Source organism: Taudactylus pleione, unplaced genomic scaffold (assembly GCF_031769625.1).
Source record: "Taudactylus pleione unplaced genomic scaffold, aTauple2 ptg000316l, whole genome shotgun sequence".
Lineage (NCBI taxonomy): Eukaryota > Metazoa > Chordata > Amphibia > Anura > Myobatrachidae > Taudactylus > Taudactylus pleione.
Genome location: NW_028284717.1, coordinates 10,104,165 through 10,127,754, shown reverse-complemented (window position 1 = coordinate 10,127,754; position 23,590 = coordinate 10,104,165). Strand labels below are relative to the sequence as shown.

Here is a 23,590-nt window from a genome sequence, read left to right as displayed (position 1 = left end):
GGGGATGGGTACCCGACTGGGTTAGGATCCCGACACCTGTCGGTAAGTATCCGAACCCTACCCATACCCTTCCCTCCCTGCAGCCTACACCTAACCTTCCCCTACCCTGCAGCCTAACCCTCCACCACCCTGTAGCCTAACCCTTACCCTCCCCCTAGTGCCTAACTCTAACCCTAATCCTAACCCTCTCCCTAACCCCAATACTTGCCATCAGATGGAATGCTGCCAACGGGATTCTGACCTGTGTCGGGATTTTGGCACAAGCATTCTGAGCGCTATCATCCTAACCACCGGGATCTCAACTGTATCCCTCTTGAAGACATGAGTTTTTTTCACCATAGGAATATATGGGAAGACAATATCCGAGCAATGAATTAACATGAACAAAGCTGCAAAATACTGTATATACCATATCAAACTCATAAAAAGAAAAGTGACAAAGCCCTATAAGTTTACAATTATAGAACAAGAAGGGAATACGGCAAGATGGCACTAATATCATTGTATTCATTACTGGCTTCCAACAGAACTATGAAAGAACAATTATTTGCAGTGAACTCCCCTACGCCCATCTAGCAGAGTATTGGGGTTCCATGCACAAGGCCCATCTGTTTTGGGAGAAGTGGAAACCTGCCAGAGCCTGCACTAGAATAATACGCAAGGGCCCATTACCTGGCGTTTAAATGCGATGATGGTCGGTGACACAGTTTTATTGGTCAATCATCCACTCTAGGTACTGGCAAGAATGAGTTCCTGTCTTGGGAAAATGGACCTCTGCAGTTCTTGGGGTAGCGGGAGGCAGGGTTAATTCCCAAAAATATTATATTTTCCTCCTTTAATTATAGCAAAATAATATGAAATTGTAAAGTGCCTTTTGTGCTTCATCAACATATTTATTTTTTTATGCTGTGTCTTCATATTTGTTTAATTACACTGTAATACGTATAATATCTCTTTAATACTCGGTTTTTGGTCATTTTGTATATTCATCTCCTCTCTTCTGTCAGGACACTTTTTTGAAAACCCAATTATATAAGCCAAACTGTCTGTCCATAGGTCTCCTATAAGCTGGCGCACTTTTATTGAAGCCACCAATAAATGCGGGCCAGGGGTCGTGCCATGTTTTGTATGTAATTCTCCATATGTCTCTCTAATCAGTGAGAGTGGAAAACTATATAGTACTATTTCTCATGTTGTGTATTGTGGGCATAATTCTCAGTGTCTGGTATTATTCTGTATGTAGGCATAATTGCTTCTTGCCATTACTCTTATTAGATTGGTTATAGCTGTCGTTATCATTCCTATTCAGATGCGCAGTTACCATTTCTGTTTTCACTCCATCAGTTGTCATCCTGTAATTTGTTATTATGGGGAGCATTTAAGGATGGTTCTTTAATCATGTCAAGTGTTCTATTGTGGAGTTTGCCTAAGGAACATGCATGAAATTCAGAAAGGCATCTTCCAAAATGCCCATGAATATTGTATATTTTCAATGTCTGCATCACAGTGGGCACCATTCCAGATGATGATGCCAAGCTGATTGGTGGTCTGCTGTTGCGGTTATAACAGGCAATTCCCACAGAGAACAGCTCGCCGAGGAGCTGGGTCTAGTTAGTATCTGCCCTCTTGCAATGCATTCTAGAGATCTAGGATCTATATTGGTCTTCAGAAGGGTTAGTGCATAGCTTGCAGAAGCCTAGTGCAGAGCCATAATAGATTTGGGGTTCTGCATAGTTTCCAGTGATTTGCAGGACTGCGCAGACAAGCAAGTTTAGGAATTTATCCATTAAAGACTGCTCAGATGGGACTGAGCTGAATTTGCCGAGAGCTTTTCTAAAACAACGGCCTCATGATTTATTCCATGCCTTGTGTATAATGTATATATGTATATGTGGGCACAGCATGTATGGAAGCATTGGTGGGCATGGATTAGAAAACTGTATATCTGGTATCTGAGGGCCTGATTCAGAGCTGCTCGTAAGCTGCCGCTCGTTCACTCTGAGCGATGTTCGCACAACTGCGCATGCGTATGAGTCATAATGCGCAAACCAGTCATTGGGGTCGGAAATCGTGCGCTCGCAAAACAGCGAGGGGCTGCTAATTTGATTGACAGAATGTACCGTTTGTGGGTGGTAACAGGGGAAGGTGCTTGAAAACGGGGGAGTGGAGATCCGAACGCAGGCGTGCCTAATGGTAAAAAGGGCGTTTAATGGGAGTGCATAATTAGTAAAGGAGTGTCATCGACCACGTCACTTGGTTGTCTTTTAGCCTGAACTGCTCGCAGTGATAGCGGTAAGAAAAACCTACCACAAGCACTGCGAGCAGTTCAGATGCCTTTCGATGTACCCGATTACTCTAATAAATACAGAAGATGACGTGTGTTGCGAATGGCAAAGGGGCGTCTTTACAAAATAGCGAGCGCATTTTTTGTTCACTCACTCAGACATAGAGGCGTCAACAAACCGCAAAGAGCGAGCGCTCAATTTAAATAGCCGGCCCCTTTTTTGGAACGACCATCCGCAAATAGCGTCCGGCTCTGAATCAGGCCCTGAGTGTATCTGGGCACAGGCCGAATGCACAATGACAAATGTAGATTTGTTATGGCTATGGAGCATAGAAAAAGTAGGCATGCTCTATGCAATACATGTGTATGTGGACAGTATTCATACTCCAATGGGACAACAAAAGAAAAAAAAAAGTTTTATTGCATCATTGTGCTGGTACATTTTGTTTGTTTTTTTTCTCAAAAAAGGGCATAGAACTAGAAAGTGATTAGTACCAAGCACTACAGCGTCTAGTGCTAAAACATTCAGCAGTGTTTGTTTCCTTAAATTAGGGATGAGCGGGTTCGGATCTCAGAGATCCGAACCCACCCGAACTACGGGGATACAAGTCAGATCCGAGCCGGCTCGGGTTTTCCTGCCTGACTCGGATCTGAAAACGAGGCAAAATTTCATCATCCCACTGTCGGATTCTCATGGGTTTTGGATCCTATAAAGGTCCCGTGATCACCGCCATTTTTCATTTTGGCTGTGGAGAGTGAAGAGGGAGCTGGGAGCTGTGCTGTAGCTGTTGCTGACGCTGTTCATAGGGGCTGGCTACTGTTGTCCATATAGGGGCTGGCTGTTGTCCTGTCCATAAGGGCTGGCTGTTGTCTATAGAGTGGCTGGCTGTGGTCCTGTCCATAAGGGCTGGCTGTTGTCTATAGAGGGGCTGGCTGTCTGTTGTCCTGTCCATAGGGGCTGGCTGTTGTCCTGTCCATAAGGGCTGGCTGTTGTCCTATCCATAGGGGCTGGCTGGCTGTAGTGCTGTGTTGTCCAGGGGGTGCTCTATCCTTCAGTGGTGCTCTTCACCCACCCCCAGTGTGAAAAAAAAAATGTGTGCATGTTAGCTTGTCATCTTGTCATCAGCGTACAGTAGGTGCGCAGGGGTGCTGCTCTGCTATCTGTCAAGGGGCTGCTGCCTCTTTCAGGGGTTCACCACCAGTGTTCCAACAAAAATTTTAAAATTGTGTGCATGTTAGCCACACCTGTTATCGGTGTAGGTTGCAGGGGTGCTGTGCTGCTGTCTGTCAAGAGTCTGCTGCCCACCCCCCCAAAAAAAGGAATATTTTTTGTGTGCATGTTAGCCACACCTGTCATCGGCGTAGGTGCGCAGTGATGCTGTGCTGCTGTCTGTCAAGGGGCTGCTGCCTCTTTCAGGGGTTCACCCCAGTGTTCAAATAAAAAAAAAAAAAGTTTGTTTTGTGTGCGTGTTAGCCACACCTGTCATCTGAGTAGGTGCACAGGGGTGCTGTGCTGCTGTCTGTCAAGGGGCTGCTGCCCCCCAAAAATAAACAATTTTTTTTGTGTGCGTAGTGCATACGGAGGTGGAGGACAGTCATATGACCGGAGAGCAGGATCCACATACCAGTCTTGTAGCTGCCGGCAGCAGTCATGATGACGATGTAAGTCCGTCAACGTCACCTATAAAGGCCGATGTACCAGGGCTTAAGTCAGGCCAAAAAGCCAGGCTAAAAAAAATCTTTTACCCTGTTAAAGCAAAAAAAATGTAAAGCTAAGTCCGCTTTAGAGAAACAAAGAATTGGCAATATGCCATTCACTACATGAAGTGGCAAGGAAAGGATAAGGCATTGGCCTGTATTTATGACTGATGGTTCTAATGATAATTTAAGCCCCTCTGCTTGTAGGAGAGGTACAAAAAAAATTTAAATTGTTAAGACAAGTAAGACACCGGAACCAACTGTGTGCTCGGGAAAATCACAAATCCCAGAGGAGTCCAAGTGTGTCCGCGGTTGCCATGTGCGAGCCTGACCTTTCTAATACTGTACTTGAAGAGGATCCTCCTTCCACCATTTGTGTGGATTCTGAGTCTGACGTAGAAATCGAGGATGCTTCTGTGGAATTGCACGAGGAGAATGAGGAGGATATTTATGTAGTTGGCGATAACAACAAGGATGATGAGGATGTTGATGATGATGATGTTTGATTAAAAACTGTAAATCAGGACACAGTTGTTGCCCATGGTGGAAAAAATCCCATTTTTGCCATGCCTGGGCAAAGGACCAAAAAATCCACTTCTCATGTGTGGAATCATTTCCACCCAAATCCGGGCAACTTTTGCCAAGCCATTTGTGACCGTTGTCAAGTAACAGTGAGTAGAGGTAAGGACCTTAACCATCTTGGAACCTCCTCCCTGTTACGTCACTTGCAGCGCATTCATCAAGTCAGAAAGGGTATTGAAACTTTGGGGATAAAAAAACAAACAACAATCAGTCCAGTGTGACCAAGCTGCTCCCTTCTATCTGGATCCAAGTGCCTGCAATATCCACCACCAACGCCTACATCATCATCAACATCCTCATTCGAGATCGGAAGTAGTCCTGCATCCAATATCATAAGGACTGACTCCTCTCCTATCCGTTGTTCCTCAGATGGATCCTTGAGTGTTACGCCTGCTGCTGCTGTTGCTATAAGTGGATCTTCATCCCAGAAGGGGACCAGGAAGATGACTACTTTTAGTAGTTCAGAAAGTTCAACCAAACAATTGACTGTCACACAGTCCTTTGCATTGGCGAACAAGTATGACAGCAAACACCCAGCTGCACAGCAGATTACTGACCCTATAACAGCTATGCTGGTATTAGATGTGCATCCAGTGTCCGCCATTAAATGCAGTGGGTTTTACCCAGTTAATAGAGGTCCTGTGTCCCCGCTACAATGTGCCTTCTAGATTCCACTTCTCTAGAATATCAATTCCCAATCTGTACATGGGCAAAAAAAAACAACTTATTAATGTCCTCCGAATTGCCGTTGTGCCCACTGTCCACTTAACCACAGATATGTGGACAAGTGGGACAGGGCAAACTAAAGATTGTATGACTGTGACAGCCCACTCAGTAGGTGTATTGCCTCCAACAGTGCAAACAGCAGCAGCTAACAAATGCCAGCTCATTCAGAGGCAGGCTACTCTGTGTATCACCAGTTTCAGTAAGAAGCATACCACTGAGAACCTCTTAGAGAAACTCAGGGAAATCATTGCAAAATGGCTTACACCACTTGGACTCTCCTCGGGATTTGTGATTTCTGACAATGCAAACAATATTGTGCGAGCATTACATGTGGGTGAATTCAATCTCATCCCATGTTTTGCTCACACAATTAATCTGATGGTGCAACATTTTTTTAAAAATGACAGGGGTCGTGCAGTAGATGCTCTCGGTGGCCCAAAAGATTTCTGGACATTTTCGACATTCAGCAACTGTGTGTCGAAGATTGCAGCACCAGCAAGAACTGTTGAATTTGCCCTGCCATCAGCTGAAGCAAGAGGTAGTAACTAGGTGAAATTCTACCCTCTATATGCTTCAGCAGAAAAAGGCCATCCAAGGCTACACTACAGCCTATAATATAGGGAGAGGAGTGGGAATTTACCTTAGTCAAGTGCAGTGGAGAATAATTTCCATGTTGTGCAAAGTTCTCAAACACTTTGAACTTGCCACACGTAAAGTTAATTCAGACACTGCCAGCTTGAGTCAGGTCATTCCCTTAATTAGACTTTTGCAAAAGCAGCTGGAGAAACAGAAGGAGGAGCTGAAATGGAGTGATTCCGCTAAGTATGTGGGACTTGTAGATCAAGCCCTTCATTTGCTTCGACAGGATCTAAGGGTTGTCAATCTTTTGAAATCAGATCACTATATTTTGGCGACCATACTTGATCCTAGGATTAAGTCACACCTTGTGCCTTTCTCAAGCGGAATGTGACACGGCAGCATCTCCTCCTTCAGTTTCTACAGCTGCCAGGAAAAAACAAAATTTTCCTAAGAGACCTACTGCTGGTGGTGATGCAGATCAGTTAGCAAAATCTAATGACATCTGGTTGGTTCTGAATGAACTGCCTACAATGAGTGACATGTCTACCCTGACTTTGGGCTCTATTTACTACAATCCACATTGGGAATGCAGATAGTAGTGTGATATTACCGACTAAATTTGCATTGCGCATTCAGCCAATATCACAGGGATTTACAAAAAATCCCTTGCAGGGACTGAGCTTGCGATAAAGCTCTGTCCCTGCAAATCCCCTCCGCACACTTATCACGGTATTTTTGCGAAAAATACTGTGACAAGTGCCCGTGCATGCACCGACCAGCCATCGCTAACCCCGCCCTTTTTCACTTTATTTTAGTAAACATAATGTTAATAAATAGAGCCCTTTGTCTGATACTGTCACCATTCAGAGAATGGTGGATGACTATTTTAGGGATAGAATCTAAATAGGCATGTCAGACAGTCTGTTTCACTACTGGCAGGAAAAAGAGGCAATTTGGAGTACCTTACACTAACTGGCTTTGCTGTACTTAAGTTGCCCACCCTCCAGTGTATACTCTGAAAGAGTTTTCAGCGCAGCCGGGAAACTTGTCAGTGATCGTCGTAGGAGGTTACCTCCCCAAAATGTGGAAAAGATGATGTTCATCAAAATTAATTACAAATTCCACGAGGAAGACCTTCACCAGCACTTAAGTCTAAAAAATTCAGAAGCGTCTGACTCTGTAATGGTGGATTCCAGCAGGGACGAAATCATATTGTGTGAAGAAGAGCAGGGTGCACATACTGATGGGGATGACGATGATGACATCTAATGTATTGTAAAGCCAGTTTGTTTATGGGATTATTGCCACCAATGTCCACTGGGCATTGGCAGCTTGTTTTGCAGGGGGGGGGGGGGGGAGTCCAAGCAAACCAATCATTTCAGCCTCAAGTGGCAGTCCCTGTCGCTGTAGTGATTGGTTTGTTAAACTGTGAACGTCCTGTTTCATAAATACAACATGAGGGTGGGTTGGAGGGCCCAAGGACAATTCCATCTTGCACCTTTTTCCTTTACATTATGTGTTAGTTGGGATATTGCTGCCTGACATTTTTAATGTTATGGTTTATGAATGTCCAGAAATTGTAATGGCCACATACAGCATCTCCTGCATGCCCCTTTCATTTTTTTTAAAGAAAATTCTGAACCAATTGCTGCTTGTTGTGTCAAGCCGATGGCACAAGTCGCACAAAAGTGACATTCAGCCAAGGGGTCTCAGCCCTTAAGGCTGCTACACGGCCCAAAGGCCGCATCCTGCTTCACGGCCCAATGGCCACCTGTCGTCACTCCTCACCAGCCCTCAAGGCTGTAATGGCCGCAACTTGCCAAGAGTTCTAATCCTCGACTGTTGCAGGACTAATCATAGCTCTGTATTCCTCCACTACTCAGCCCGGAGGCTGCATCAACAATTAACTATCGACTAGTATCAATTAATCAGCCAGTGGCTGCACCAATTATCAATTCTTCAGCCAGTGGCTGCACCAATTATCAATTCTTCAGCCAGGGGCTGCACCAATTATCAATTCTTCAGCCAGGGGCTGCACCAATTATCAATTCTTCAGCCAGGGGCTGCACCAACTATCAACTCTTCAGCCAGGGGCTGCACCAACTATCAACTCTTCAGCCAGCCAGGGGCTGCACCAATTATCAATTCAGCCAGGGGCTGCACCAATTATCAATTCTTCAGCCTGCACCAATTATCAATTCTTCAGCCAGGGGCTGCACCAATTATCAATTCTTCAGCCAGGGGCTGCACCAATTATCAATTCTTCAGCCAGGGGCTGCACCAATTATCAATTCTTCAGCCAGTGGCTGCACCAATTATCAATTCTTCAGCCAGGGGCTGCACCAATTATCAATTCTTCAGCCAGGGGCTGCACCAATTATCAATTCTTCAGCCAGGGGCTGCACCAACTATCAACTCTTCAGCCAGCCAGGGGCTGCACCAATTATCAATTCAGCCAGGGGCTGCACCAATTATCAATTCTTCAGCCTGCACCAATTATCAATTCTTCAGCCAGGGGCTGCACCAATTATCAATTCTTCAGCCAGGGGCTGCACCAATTATCAATTCTTCAGCCAGGGGCTGCACCAATTATCAATTCTTCAGCCAAGGGTTGCACCAATTATCAATTCTTCAGCCAGGGGCTGCATCAATTATCAATTCTTCAGCCAGGGGCTGCACCAATTATCAAATATCAACTCTTCTTACTTCAACCAGTGGCTGCACCAACTATCAATTCTTCAGCCAGTTGTTGCACCAATTATCAAGTATCAACTATTCTTACTTCAGCCCTCAAGGCTGTAATGGCCGCAACTTGCCAAGAGTTCTAAGCCTCGGCTGTTGCAGGACTAATCATAGCTCTGTATTCCTCTACTACTCAGCCCGGAGGCTGCATCAACAATTAACTATCGACTAGTATCAATTAATCAGCCAGTGGCTGCACCAATTATCAATTCTTCAGCCAGTGGCTGCACCAATTATCAATTCTTCAGCCAGGGGCTGCACCAATTATCAATTCTTCAGCCAGGGGCTGCACCAATTATCAATTCTTCAGCCAGCCAGGGGCTGCACCAATTAATTTATCAATTCTTCAGCCAGGGGCTGCACCAATTATCATTTCAGCCAGGGGCTGCACCAATTATCATTTCAGCTAGGGGCTGCACCAATTATCAATTCTTCAGCCAGGGGCTGCACCAATTATCAATTCTTCAGCCAGGGGCTGCACCAATTATCAAATATCAACTCTTCTTACTTCAACCAGTGGCTGCACCAACTATCAATTCTTCAGCCAGTGGTTGCACCAATTATCAAGTATCAACTATTCTTACTTCAGCCAGTGGCTGCGCAAACTATCAATTCTTACTTCATCCAGTGATTGTATCAATTATCAACTTTCAATGGTCAAGGGGTACCCCAACCATCATCTTTGCACAGTCCTCAACTCTATTTATCACTCAGTTTTGAGCCAGCTAGCTGGATGCAACCTTTTGGCCCTTAACTAGATGAAAAAAAATCAATATTGTGAGCTGTGAGGTGGTCAAAATTGACTGCAAATGAGTGGAAATAAATGTTATTGAGGTTAATACTGTAGGAACAAAAACAGGCCCATTTTATGTGATTTTAGCTGTTTTTATGATTTTTTAAGAAAAAATCCATTTCCAAAACCAAAACCGAAAAACAAAACACAGAGGTGAGGATTTGCAAAACCAATCCAGATCTAAAACCAGGGGAAATCCAGATCCAAAACCAAAACACGGGGGTCAGTGCACATCTCTACCTTAAATTTCATCAGACATCTTGACCAGTCTTCTGTGGCTTTAAGATAAAGATAAAAAAAAAAATTCAGATACTTTTGTGAAGCCAGAAATGAGTATGGAAGCAGGTCTTTCAGGACATGATAAATCTATTTTCTGAGTGTGAAAGATAACTAGATAAGTACTGTATTCTGTTACAGGAAATGTGGCTGTAAGACGGTATGGCTGCTTATAATAAAAACACTCAACAACGTCACCTTTAGCTGTTTCCATCTACTCAGCTTTTCCCGTAACTACTGTATGCTATGGACTAGAATCATGATGTAACTGTCCAGTCATCATTATCAGCTGGGTTAGTAGAGCATTTCCGCCCTGTCATGGGAATGTAGGAAACAGCAATCAGCACCAAAGCAAAAGACTGAAAATGGATTTTATATAAGGGCCTGATTCAGACCCGGACGCAAGGCTGCGCTCGCACGCAGCCTGTCGATGCGAAAATATTCTAACGGCCGCATACGCAATGTAACCGCAGCACAATAAATAGACACCCAACACTACATAATGCCACCTACTTCCCTTCACTTACATTCTCACAAGATAGCGAAAACATCGGTAATATCGGGAACCATCGGACCCACACGCACAAGTTGTGGTTGACCTGGCCCTACCGCAGACATTGCTATTGTTTGTGTGTGTAACTAGACGTTAGGAGGCGTATGCCGTCGCTGGGGCTTTATTATGCACGCCTCTGAAACGTCTAGATGCCCAGGCACCCCTGCATTTCTCTGACCACCCCCCGTCACCACCCTCAAACGGTCACTACCTGTCAATCACTGTATGAAGCCTGTGCGTGCTCGCTGTGGTCGATTCCCATTGGCAGCGGCCAGTTCGCGCACGTGCACTGCGATGTGTACACATGCGCAGAATGCAAACATTGACAGGCTGCGGGCGAACACAACCTCACGACCGGATCTGAATCAGGCCCTAAGATCTGTCTTGCTATGTGGGGGAGATTTATCAAAGCTTGGAGAGAGATATAGTGGAGAGAGATATAGTACCAACCAATCAGCTTCTAACTGTTATTTTACATGCTGGGTTTGAAAAATGACAGCGAGGAGCTGATTGGTTGGTACTTTATCTCTCTGCAAGCTTTGATAAATTTCACCCAGCGACTGAGGGACCTCGAGTAGAGCCAAAGTGATTGCAGCGCCAAAGAGATCCCTGAGCTGGGACCCTGAGAGATAGAGCATGTGTTTGGGGGTCTGATGAGAGGAAACATTACAGAAGTGGTATTATTGGGGGTGGGAATTTAGTAAACTTCTGAAAGCAGAAAAACCCTTTCATGGTTGGGTTTATAGTTATAGACGGTGCATATTTATGGGACGCTAAGGCCTTTTTTATTATAATAATAGCATTAAACACACTAATGTAATGTAAACATTAAAATCCGTAAGAGTAACACATGAAAAAAAAATGCAGATGAGCCCTTACTCTTTCAACTTAATTAAGATATAAATAAGGGACCCACACGTATCATTGTACTGATATTAGGTTAGCTTGCAGAATTGTGAGGTGATGTCTTTACTTTTTCCGTCATCAATGCTGCTATAATACATTATTGGATCTAGGGAGGATGTAGTTATGAAGCAGCCGCCGGTCTCAATCTTGACACAGGAATTCCGGCAAGGGATTTAACATAGGCGTCGCGAGGACGCCAGACCGATCGTCCTCAGCTGGGGGTATGTATACACTTAGCCGGGGATGGGGGGGTCAGTGGCGTAACTATAAATTTTGCTCCCCCCTGCCAAAAATATCTCTGATGCCCCCCCCCCCCCCCAATGGCATTTTGGTAAAATAATTACAGGACCATTTATTAGCAATTTAGCTCCAAGTGCAAAAGTTAAAAATGTGCCCCACCCCCCTAGACAGTTTGCAGTATTTTTCCTCTTTGTAGTAATGCCCCTTACACATTATACTATACACCGTAATGCCCCTTACACATTATTCTACACACCATAATGCCCATTACATATTATGCCGCACACTGTAATGCCTATTACCAAAGTGCCACTTACATATTTGCCCCCTGACACCATTTTATACCCCACAGTAAGGTTTCTAATTACTTTTAAATTACCTGCTCGTTGTCAGGGGTCTTATACAGTGCCTCCAGTAGTGGCCCCCCTATGCAGTGCCCCTTATATAGTGCCCCAGGTAGTGGTCCCACTATGCAGTGCCCCTTATATAATTCCCCCAGTAGTAGTCCCACCAGTGCAGTGCCCCCAGTAGTAGTCCCACCAGTGCAGTACCCCCAGTAGTAGCCCCCCCAGCAATGCCCTCAGTAGTAGTCCCCTCCCCCTCAGCAATACCCCCAGTAGTAGTCCCCCCAGCAATGCCCCAGGAGCAGTCCCCCCCCAGCAGTTCACCCAGTAGTAGTCCCCCCAGCAGTACCCCTAGTAGCAGTCCCACCCAGCAGTGCACCCAGTAGTAGTCCCACCCAGCCACTGCAGGAGCCAGAAGATGCCCAGCTCCGGCAGTGGGCGCAGCAGCCGATGAGAGTCTGTTTGACTCTCATCGGGTGCTAAAACAAACACACAGCAGCCGGCGCTGGCGGCTGTGTGTTTGTTATGCTACTAGTGTAGTGCGGACGGCACTTATGTACTATCCACACTACCGCCCTGCCTGGGCGGCGGCCATTTTTGGAGGGCCTTTTTTTGCAGATTTCATGCGGACGGCAAGTCCGCGTGGAATCTGCAGCCACTGTGCCCCACAAGCCACCACACGCCCAAGCCACTGTGGGGTCTGCGGGGGCTGTAGTTACGCCACTGGGGGGTTAGGTTTAGGGACCCCCGGGGGGACTTAGGGTTAGGCACCCCCCGGGGAAGGTTAGCGTGCGGGGTGGGGTGGTTAGGTTTAGACACTAGGGGGGAGGTTAGGCACTAGGGGGGGATAGGGTTAGGCACCCCTAAGGGAGGGTTAGTGTTAGAGGGGGAGAGGGGTAGGGATAGTATACTTACCTGCGCTGTCAAGATTTTGGGCCATCGGGCTGCCGGCGTCTGCATTTGAACCGCCGGGCTGTAGTCCGGTGGTCATTCATACTGATTCCATCTAGAGCAATGATCATGTTAGTGGGCCCTATACTCATGTTTAGAACACGAGGTAGTGTACAGCTGTACTAAGTCTCAGGACAAAACCACTTGTTCGGTTTATACTGTTTGACATTTTCTTACTTTTAAAAGAACAGTATCAGGATAAGGATTTGGGAAAGTTCTATAAAGTGAGCTGGGTTTATAGTCAGTACTTATTAGGACCCCAGAAAATCAGGCAATAGACAAGTGAATGAATTCAGTCTGAGAACATCTTATATATAAAATTCTTCGGCCTGTATGTTTGTTTGGTGTACGCGGGCAGAACTTTAACCCAGGGAGCCTGTCCTGAGCCTTCCACTAAATGGATTTGGACGAAAACTTCACAGAGTTGTAACAATGGATCCCAGAAAACATACTAGGGTGTTGAGGTCCCGGTTGGACCTCCCGATGGTGTACACTGAAAACATCACAGAGTGGTGGCAATTGGTAACGGATGCCTAATGGAGTGGCTGAGGTCCTGGTCGGCTCTCACGGCGTAGTGCGCCAGCCAGCACTTTGACCCAGGGAGCCTGTTCTGGGCCTTCCACTGGATGGCTTTGGACGACATCATCACGGGTACTTCAACTAGTAACACATAAACCTGACCTAATGCTTTTATAGTTACTTGTGTGATATTGTGATTGTCAACCCAACATAACTAATAATAATCAATAATACAGACAAGGGGCCTGATTCAGACCCACTCGCGAGCGGCTGTCCGCTCGCAAGTGGGTCGATGTTATGGACTGAGCATGCGCACGACGGAGGGAGCTCCATCGTGCGCATGCGCCAGACGCGACGAGCGAAGGAAAGTCCTTCGCTCGTTGTGTCCGATCAAAGGGGGCGTGCTGTCAAAGTTGATTGACAGCACGCCCCCTTTGGTGGGCGTGCCGGGGGCGTGCCTCCCTGACGGGGGCGTTCCCACGGGAACGCCTCCCGTCAGAAGCCGGCCCACTGACATCACTAGTGATGTCAGTGGGAGTGATTTTGGCTCTGATAGAGCCAAAATCACACCGGAGCTTGCGGTTGAAAACCTCAACCGCAGGCTCCGGCTCGCAAATTCGATGGTCGCGATGGTCTCGACCATAGCGACCATCACAATGCACGCTCGTATAGCCTGTGGGTGGTGACCCACAGCTATACGAGCGTCCAGGAGGACGCTCCATGAAAATGGAGCCCGGCCCTCATTCAGAGCGTGCGCTCTGCTCAGCGTACGGCTCTTAATTGAGGGCCTAGGTGTGGAAGGGATGTCACCATTTTGTACATTGCATTAGGTGGCGTTTTAACTAGAAAGGCGGGAAAATGTCTTCCTAACAAAGCACATGTACAGTAAGTAATATATAGGGTCATTAGAATGCAAACTGATGAAATAATGTTTAAAATTCCAGGACAAGGTTTTGAGAACAGCAGCAAAGACTAGTGCCAGGCTATGGCAAGGTTGGCATAGAGGTATTTTTTTTCTTAACATTTAAAATTCTTAACTTTCCACAGTAAACATAACAATATAATAATGTAAGAGAGCAGTGCGCTCCAGCACTGTCTCCTACATACATCCAGGCACCAGGACCCGGAGTCACCGAGTGGTCCTGCCTCGCACCTAGTGACGGCATGGCGCATGCGCAGCCTAGTGTGTGCCACTGTGTAGAGTGTCACAGTACTGTGCGTATGTGCAGTACCTCATTACTAGGTGTAAAACAAATTGTGCATGTACACTTAGCAATCCGCCCCGCAACATGCCTGACCACAGGAACCGATGACGACATAATTGTCTGCGGTTCCTGTAGCCAGCTTATGGGTCGGTTGGCAGACCGCCCGTACACACAGCAATCTGCCGTGCTGCACAGCCAATGTGAAATGTCTGTGAACGTTGTCGTTCACTGACATATTGGCTGTACGCACGAGCCGATGCATTTAACAATATAGTGTTTGTCAGCTGCACGACCAATATATTGCATATTGTGCAGCCAGCTTTAACCTAATTGCATGTGTTGACAGTGATGCTGTCGAAATTCACAATGGCGATATTTTAATCATGTCGACATTGAATATGTCGACATGTTATATGTCTACATTATAAACATGACAACATCTGAATGTTGACGACCAGAATATGTTCACATTCTTCAATAGGATTGTACTGTCTGAGTTGAGAACCTCACCTTGCCGCTATATGCCCTTGGCGGGTGCTCTGTGGTTATTAGCCTCCATTTCCTTTGTACCAAAACCCTTCAGCACCGTAAAGGATAAAGCTCCGGCAGTGAAAGGTTTAATGATGCCTAACCAACGCCTCAAATGCATCAATATTGTTCCCAGTATTGCTAACTCCTACAGCATCATGTAGCATCTCCCCAATACAACAACACAAACTAAACTTTTACTATTTATTTATTAAACCATGACATAATCAACTTAAAATACTTGGCGCACCACCAGGAAAAGTTTACTTAGTAACTGGGTCCAATAATTCGTTCTGCACAGTTGCTAATTTGTGTCATAATATTTCATGAAGGAATACAGTGTTTATCTTATTAATCTTTGATGTTTATGGAGAAGAATATGGAAATCGTCTGCTACCCGCTTCAGGCTCCGCTAGATAGATTGATGATACCCTTTTCTGCGGGATTAATCATTTCAGCTACGTGTAAACTGGGAATTTCTCTATTTAAGCTGAGCTGCTGATGTAGGAATAAGATGTAAGAACTCTCTCCAGAGTCAGTCCTCCTGTTATTTTTCAACTGTTTGATTGAAAATACTTTTAGTCTTTCGTTTCTGGTTTTACTTCAAAAAGTTGCATCACTGTTGTGTTATTTTTTTTTGAGCCAGTAATTGTTATAAAATACAGTATTATTTCTATAGTACTTACAACTTTCATAGCAAAACTTTTTGGCACAAGAATTGTATTAGGATTTAGCTGTGTTTTAAAATCCACTTTATTTTAGGATTCTGACAGATATATAACAGTACATAAACCACGAAAGAAAAAAGAATCCCCATATGAGTGCACTGATTCTTGCCATTAATCAACTTAAAATATAACCTTTATTAGAATAATTAATAACCACTTGGTGGTAAGAGTAAAAACCCAACAAAATATACAACAAAAAACAGATTTTAAAATAGTATGTAAAATACTAATAGATACTCAGTCATGTGTGCTCTAATTATAGATACTCAATGGTATGCCAAATGTGTTGACTATGATCAGTATGTATTGGTGCCTAATAATAAGTATGAAAGTAAATAATAATAATGAATAAATAGGTCACCAAATGTTTATATGTCCCTCAATATCGCATATATACTAGCTACCTGTATGGAGTGCAAAATACATGAGCTGACAAGCTCTCTTATTGTATTAATTATAGTCTAATATACAGATCTCCCCCGGACATAAAATATAATAGGTATACTACATATCACTATCTTCCCACAGTATCAATATATTATATCAATCCATAGTATGGACATACAAAAAGTACTGCACGACTACCTATTATTAAATATCCGGGACTCATGTAACGAGTCTGTTATAATGAAGGGCTGCCGCGTGTACTAGCAGCACGAGCGGCTTTACAGCTGGATCCCGCACTCCCTCTGCCGCGTATACTGGCAGGGTGAGCGGCTAGTCAGCTAAAGCCCTTGTTCCCTCTGCCACGTGTACTGGCAGGGAAAGTAGCTTGTCAGCTGGAGCCCGCACTGACTCTGCAGCGTAGTGCGGCTTACAACTCCACTGCTGATCAACTAGTATCGTGCACAACGTGGGACAAATAGTAACAATATTTAACTAATTTAGATCTCCATCAACATATTATTGGCAACATTTTTTAGACACATTTGTACTGGCACATCAAACGCCTGACGCACGTTTCGCAGTGCTTTTTTTTTTTTTTTTTTTTTTTTTATAGAGCCCCCAGCAGTGGTCCCTCGATGCAGTGCCCCCAGTGTTAGTCCCCTCCCCCTATGTAGTGCCCCTAGTAGTAGTCCCCTCCCCCTATGCAGTGCCCCTAGTAGTTGTCCCCTCTCCTTGTAGTGCCCATAGTAGTAGTAGTCCCCCGCTTGTAGTGCCCCAGTAGTAGTCCCCCCTTGTAGTAGTAATCCCCCCCTTGTAGTGCCCCCAGTAGTTGTCATCCCCCAGTTGTAGTCCCCCCCCCCTTGAAGTGCCCCCAGTTATAATCCCCAGTAGTGGTGCCCCCAGTAGTGATCTCCCCCTTGTAGTACCCTAAGTAGTGGTCTCCCTCTTGTAGTGCCCCCAGTAGTAGTCCCTCCCTCTTGTAGTGCCCCCAGTAGTGGTTCCCCCTTTGTAGTGCCCCCAGTAGTAGTTCCTCCCTCTTGTAGTGCCCCCAGTAGTGGTTGCCCCTTTGTTGTGCCCTCAGTAGTCCCCCCCTTGTAGTGCCCCCAGTAGTAGTAGTCCCCCCCTTGCAGTGCCTCAAGTAGTGGTTGCCCCCTGGTGGTGCCCCCAGTAGTGGTTCCCCCTTGTTGTGCCCCCAGTAGTCCTCCCCCTTGCAGTGCCCCCAGTAGTAGTAGTCCCCCCCTTGTATTGCCCCCATTAGTCGTAGTCCCCCCCTTGCAGTGCCCCCAGTAGTAGTAGTCCCCCCCTTGTATTGCCCCCATTAGTCGTAGTCCCCCCCTTGCAGTGCCCCCAGTAGTAGTAGTCCCCCCCTTGTATTGCCCCCATTAGTCGTAGTCCCCCCCCTTGCAGTGCCCCCAGTAGTGGTCCCCCCTTGTAGTGCCAGCCCCCCCCCCCCCCCACTAGACACACGTAGTAAAAAAAAAACCAAAAAAACACTTACCTGAATCCCCGTCCGGTCAGCGCTACACACGCAGTGCAGTCTGTGTCACAGTGACAGACTGCCCGCGGCCCGCATGACGCTGCGGCCCGGGAGGCACATGGCACCCTGCCCCCCGGCCCAGCCCGCCACTGCCCTTGATGTAGTGCTGCAAGCTTGAATGTTTCCATCAAAATATGAACAGATTCCTTAAGCCTTTATTTGCTAGATACACACAGCTTTGCAGTGGTGGTGACAAGTGCTGATAACAATTGTCTTTCTGTTTTATATCTATTGCCACCAGGAGGCAGTTGAAATGCCGACTGTCGGAATGCTGGCATCAGAATTCAGAACCAGTCAGAGTCCCGGTGCCGGCATCCTGACAGTAAGTAGTGGGGCTAGAGCGAGAGTTAGGGGTTAAGGTGCATACACACGTAACGATTTTGTAACCAACGATTTTCTATCAGATTATCTGTCAGATTTTCCCTTGAAAAAGTGAACGAATCGTTTTATTGGACAGTCTGAAATGGATGATGAACGATAACTACAAACTACAAACAGGAGCGCACTTGTACGATTATCGTTCATCGTTATAACTCAGAAACTGAACGATTTTTTTAACGATTTGTCGTTAACGTCGTTATCTTTCAATCATTCAAAAAATCGCTCAGTTTCTAACAATTGAACGATAACGACATTGTTAACGACAAATCGTTAAAAAAATTGTTGTATGCATGCACCTTTAGTGTTGGGCCCTAGGGGAAGGGTTAGGGTTAGGCCCTAGGGGGGGTGGGCCAGGTTTAGGCACTATGGGGCGAGGTTAGGTTTAGGGTGCGGGGTGGGAGGGTTAGGTTTAGGATTAGGGGCAGGGGTTGGTTTAGGGAACTTACAGGCCATTGTCATTACAGGCCACAGGCCATTGCCACATTACAGGCCAGGTATTTTCACCCTGTTGGCATGCCGGTGTCAGGATTTTGACTGCCGGGATTCCGAGAGCCGGCATCCTGTACCTAACCCTTGCAATCGTACTGGTACCATGTATTATATGGGCAAAACTGAGCATGGTCATAATTATTTTCTAATATCCATTTTTGACAGGTGGCTTATTCTACTTTTTACCAACAGTTGACCTTGTACAATCTGTACTATTTGTATTCGCAGATATGAACATTGCGCCTCTGTTAAGAATCTGTTTTGTTTTTACTATGCCAGCGACTGCACACTACGTTATTTTTATTGGCTGGATGAAGCATTTATTTTGTTTAGAATCACTATTATTCTCTCTGCGTATGAAATCCAACTCATTATTTATTTTACACATACATTTCTTCATGCAGAGGACATGCCAAAGAATTCTCTAGAGAGCATTTTATTAATGGTGATTTTTTTTTTTTGCAAGAGACAATCCGTAGTCAGAGGGCATTAGGAACTGCATGGTAGGAAAACAATTCAGAGGAATTACTGAAGATTACAGTAAGCAGAAACCCACAGGTTTGAGCATTAAAATGATGGTGTCTACTCTATACATCATCTACACAGCGGACACATTTCATGCATGAACACATGACATTTTCAGAGATGAAAGGAAATCATCTCTCTTCTTTTCGCTTTGATGAAAACATGACCAGGAGATGATTTCTTAGAGGACTAATTTCCTCTCTGCATACTGGTTTTTGGAAATGTTATTTGTGTTTTCACATCAAACTTCTTATGAGGGTGTTAAAAGTCATATCTATAGAAAAATGATTTGCATAATGGCTGAAATGTAAACTATGTATTATTCCTGGTTTAGGAATGTATTTAAAAACCTGCAGAAATCTGAAGTATGTTGACATGTACAGTAACTTATCTTATTTTGAGTGTTACATGTTCACTCATTCATGCCATATTTCTGTGTAAAACCCTCCCACAGAGTAGGACTGGCCAACAGGGGTACAGGGGAAATCCCTGTGGGCCCCACTGCCTGAGTGTCCCACTCTCTCCTCTAGGGATCATGTTCCAGACTGTGCACTGAATTGTACATTGTTACTCTAGTAAAGGGTCAGTTACCTGGTGGAGCAGGACCACTGAAAAACATTGCCAGAATCATGCCACACTCTACTGCGCATGCACGGGCGCCATTTTCCCGGGGACATCTCTTCTGCGCATGCACGAGTCACCGGGAAAATGTCCGCCACCATTTTCCCAGTGACTTTTGCTGCTCTGCAACACCGGTCCGGAGCTGCAGAGCAGCATGCCGGAATCCGCGGAAAGGTAAATATAACTTGTATGGGTGCAGGGTGTGCGGTGTGGACCCACCCTGGACCCAGGGGCCCGTGTGCTTTGCACACCTTGCACCCATTATAAATGCACCCCTGGTTAGGGTTAGCATGCATCGGGGCCTTCCCCCCCAATACTGGGGTTGGCACAGGAGATAGCAAAGACTTGGGCACTGTGCTTTTTTCTGCGCATGCACCATGTTTCCAATAACATCACCAGAAAGATGACGTTGCTGGTAACATACATGGGTGAGGGGCATAGTTGCCTAATCTCCCGGGACCTGCGGGAGGCTCACGATTTTTCATGTAACCCCGCGCACCCCCGGAAGAGTAGGCACTTATCCCACATCCTGCCCACTTCCTAGTGAAACTGACAGAAGTAGGGATGGACATCGAACATCGAGGTTACTAACCATCAATGTTTTTGTTCCGATGGTAGTGCTTTTACAAGTCTATGGTGGCCTTCTCTTGTTTGCCACCATTGAATGGTAATCATTTGATGGTGCTCCGATGGTGCCTTGTTTTATTAAAATCCTAATGCAGCGGTGGGGAACCTTTTTTTCTGCCGAGGGCCGTTTTGATAATTATAACATTATTCACCGGCCTGGTGAAAGCCACGCCTGCTCCATGTGACGTGACACAGGGGTGTGGCCACAATCGCCGATGATTACAGCAATGCCCAGAGCATCCTGAGGATGCACCGGGGAGCTGTAAGGGCAGCAGTGTGACTGTCTGAAGCAACCTAAGGATGCTCCAGGCGGCAATGCTGCATAGATTCTGGCTGCAGGGTGCCATTCTACACAACCTGCTAGCCAGATGAGGCTAGCAGAAAAAGCTTTTGAGGGCCAGACCAAATGGTTCCGCGGGCCTTATACGGCCCCCGGGCCTGAAGTTTCCCATCCCTGTCCTAATGGCTATGCCTCCCCTAGCTCATCCTGGCTGCTGTGCGCTGTGTCTCCTTCTGAGGATCTTCATGCTGGGCTCGTTGGAGGCTGTCTCTCACTGCCTAAGAGACTCTCTAGGCTGCTGCTAAGCAACCGGGCATATTGCTAGCTCTGATTGGCTCTCACTGTCCCCTTACCCTGCAGCAGCAGCAGTGTCTGTCCTCCTCACTGCCTGGCTGTATGTTTGTTTGCTGTTGGTCTGGCTCCGGGCCCCACCCCCGATCCCGTCCCTTGCCAACCGCGCTGAAGGGATATTTTGCGCATGAACACATCATATGAATAGTTTTTATCATTGAATTCTTTAAATGCGGTGGTTAGTTACGATTCTATGATCGCGTCATTTTGGACCTGCCCCCTATATAGATATATGGCAATCGCAGCAATTGATCACAAGGGGTGGGGCTTAATGATGCGAAAAGCCAGGCCCCGACTTCTATCACCACCCACTTGATTCAGAAGCCAGGGGAGGAAAAAAAAAAGTAGGTAAGTATGGTGAGGGGCCATGCTACACCTGTCATGGCTAATGGGCTGCTCTGCAGAAACACCAACTTGTCAGCTGTGACCCCCCCCTCATCTTCCCGCTGGTACTGCTACATTAAAAAAGGATCAGCAGCTGCTCTGATGCAAGAGGAGGGGTGTAGAGCGGCCTGCTGTGCCGTGGCCAGCAGGTTGCGCCCTTAGGCAGTGTCGTATTGGGGCATGAAGTGCCCAGCAGGGGAATTAAATCACAAAGGCCCACTGAGGGACGTGGCTAGTTGCTGGAATGGGTGTAGCCATCCAACCAGAGAGGATCCCCATCATGCTAGTAGGACATAGCATCATCTTTATCACAGTATCCCCATGTGTGGCCCTTATAAAGGTTAGATGATTACCGAATGTGACCCCCAAAGTGTAAGTGGGTTGCCTATAACAGCCCTAGTGGATGGTCCTGTCATATACTCTATACTACTGTTCTCTGGGGGTGATTCAGAGATTGGAGTCTTTGGACGCAGCGGCATTGCAAACATATCTTAATGCTGCATGAGACGTCTCGTGTTAATAGACGCCTCCTGAATTCATTTGTGATCCGCTGCTGCGTCCGAAGACACAGCCATCGGATCACTTGTGTGAACATCGCCCATCTGAGTAACCTTACAGGATGGCTGGGCTGTTCAGCCTTCCAGGGCCAGGAAATCTGCGTCAGGAGACGCAGACCCTGGCCTCAGCACACCTACAAAATGGGGACAACACGTCCCGTTTTTTAGAATGCTACCGACCGCCACCCCCCAAAATGGTGCTGCGGTTTTGGGGCACTGTGAGTGAGATCATAGACAAAGGTCGGCGCATGCACAGTACAGAACCTCCAATCACAGCTTACAATCTTTAACTTATGGGGCGATCTGCATGCAGATCTGCCCCTATGAGCAAATTGTGTTGCCTATTACGCGTCCTCAGCAATGTCATAGGTATATTAACTGTGGACCTGATTGAGATATGTACACAATGCCGATAACTACACAGTTGAGCGATGATTGACAGACTGCGCATGTGGCTTAGCCACAGTGCGCATGTGCAGTGATTGTATTGTGACTACGGTCGCAGTGATGATTTATTCGCAAGCGATTGACAGAAAGGGGCCGTTTTGTTAGAGGCAACGTCATGAGTGTTTTCGGGGTGTGTATATGCCTACATCTGCGATCACGTATGCAAGACATATGGCACCAGCGTCTCAGATGGTCGATTATCATTGGATCTGCGACCACCATGTTTTTACGCAGTTGCTGGTATCTCTGAAGCCTACAGTGGGCATCTAAATACATTTCCAGGCGGCTACATTCATTAGCATCTGTGATTACAATAGCGTCCTCATCTGAATGAGGTCCTGCGTTTCCTATAGAGGTGCATTTAACACTACCATCTTCCCTTATCAGTTTGGCAAACATCTGACATCACTACTGTGCTGTTGGGCAACTCTCCTCCTGCCACTGTCTAACTCTTACAGCGCATATCCACTACATGATAAATTGGACGATTTGAACGATAACAATATCGTTATCGTTCATCGTCCGCAGTATCATGCAGTGGATATGCCGTCAATGACCAGCGATGCCCGCTCCCGCTGGTCGTTTACGACGTTGCTCATCGCCACGAATCTGCTGTCCAACCCGACGATATCGTCAGGTTGTGCAGGTTCGGGGATGAGGTAGGGTGTCGCCACTAAACGATATCTCGTTCAGTGTGGGCTCATTGTCTACTGCACAATATAATGAACGATTGAACAGTATCGTTATCGTTCAGTCATTCATCGTGCAGTGGATACGCGGCATTAGTCTGTGGCCGAACACCATCACTGCCCACATTACACTTGCAGTCCTGCCCCCACTAACATTCATCTCCTAAAATAATCTGAGCTGCTGTGACCTATCCAAGTATCTGATTAGCTACAGTTTATCGCTCACGTCAAAACTCCATACATCTAGGCGATCAGAAGACGGAACAAAATGGCGCTATGCCAAATGCACCTTAAAACTGCTAAATTATGATCAACTGTTAACTTCCAGTACATTTTGTTCACCGTGTCACATCAGCAGATCACTAAAGGGTCACAAAGTTTTTTATTTTTTTTGTGACATATAATGGATTGGTATCTGGAGGGGTTTGGTATTTGATTCTTAGAAAGGCCTTTTAGCAAAACCACAACAAACCACATACCACGGCACTTTCATGCCTTATGACGGCTTGGTTTATCTGAAACATACTTGTCTTTCCAGAAGTTCTAATGTTTTTTTCTCTTAACTTCAAATACTTATTTTTACATATAAACAGAAGGGTGCGGAGCATAGTGAAGCACAATATTATAAGTTTTTCTATAACACGCATAAATATCAGGTACG

The 23,590-nt window shown here is 46.0% G+C and overlaps 1 protein-coding gene and 1 long non-coding RNA gene across 2 annotated transcripts in view; one reads left to right on the top strand and one right to left on the bottom strand.

Moving 5' to 3' along the window:
- The window catches only part of SAMSN1 (SAM domain, SH3 domain and nuclear localization signals 1), a 150,472-nt gene that overhangs the window by 65,244 nt on the left and 61,638 nt on the right, over positions 1 to 23,590 (top strand). The window lies entirely within an intron of this gene.
- The window catches only part of LOC148510570 (uncharacterized), an 83,248-nt gene that overhangs the window by 57,081 nt on the left and 2,577 nt on the right, over positions 1 to 23,590 (bottom strand). The window lies entirely within an intron of this gene.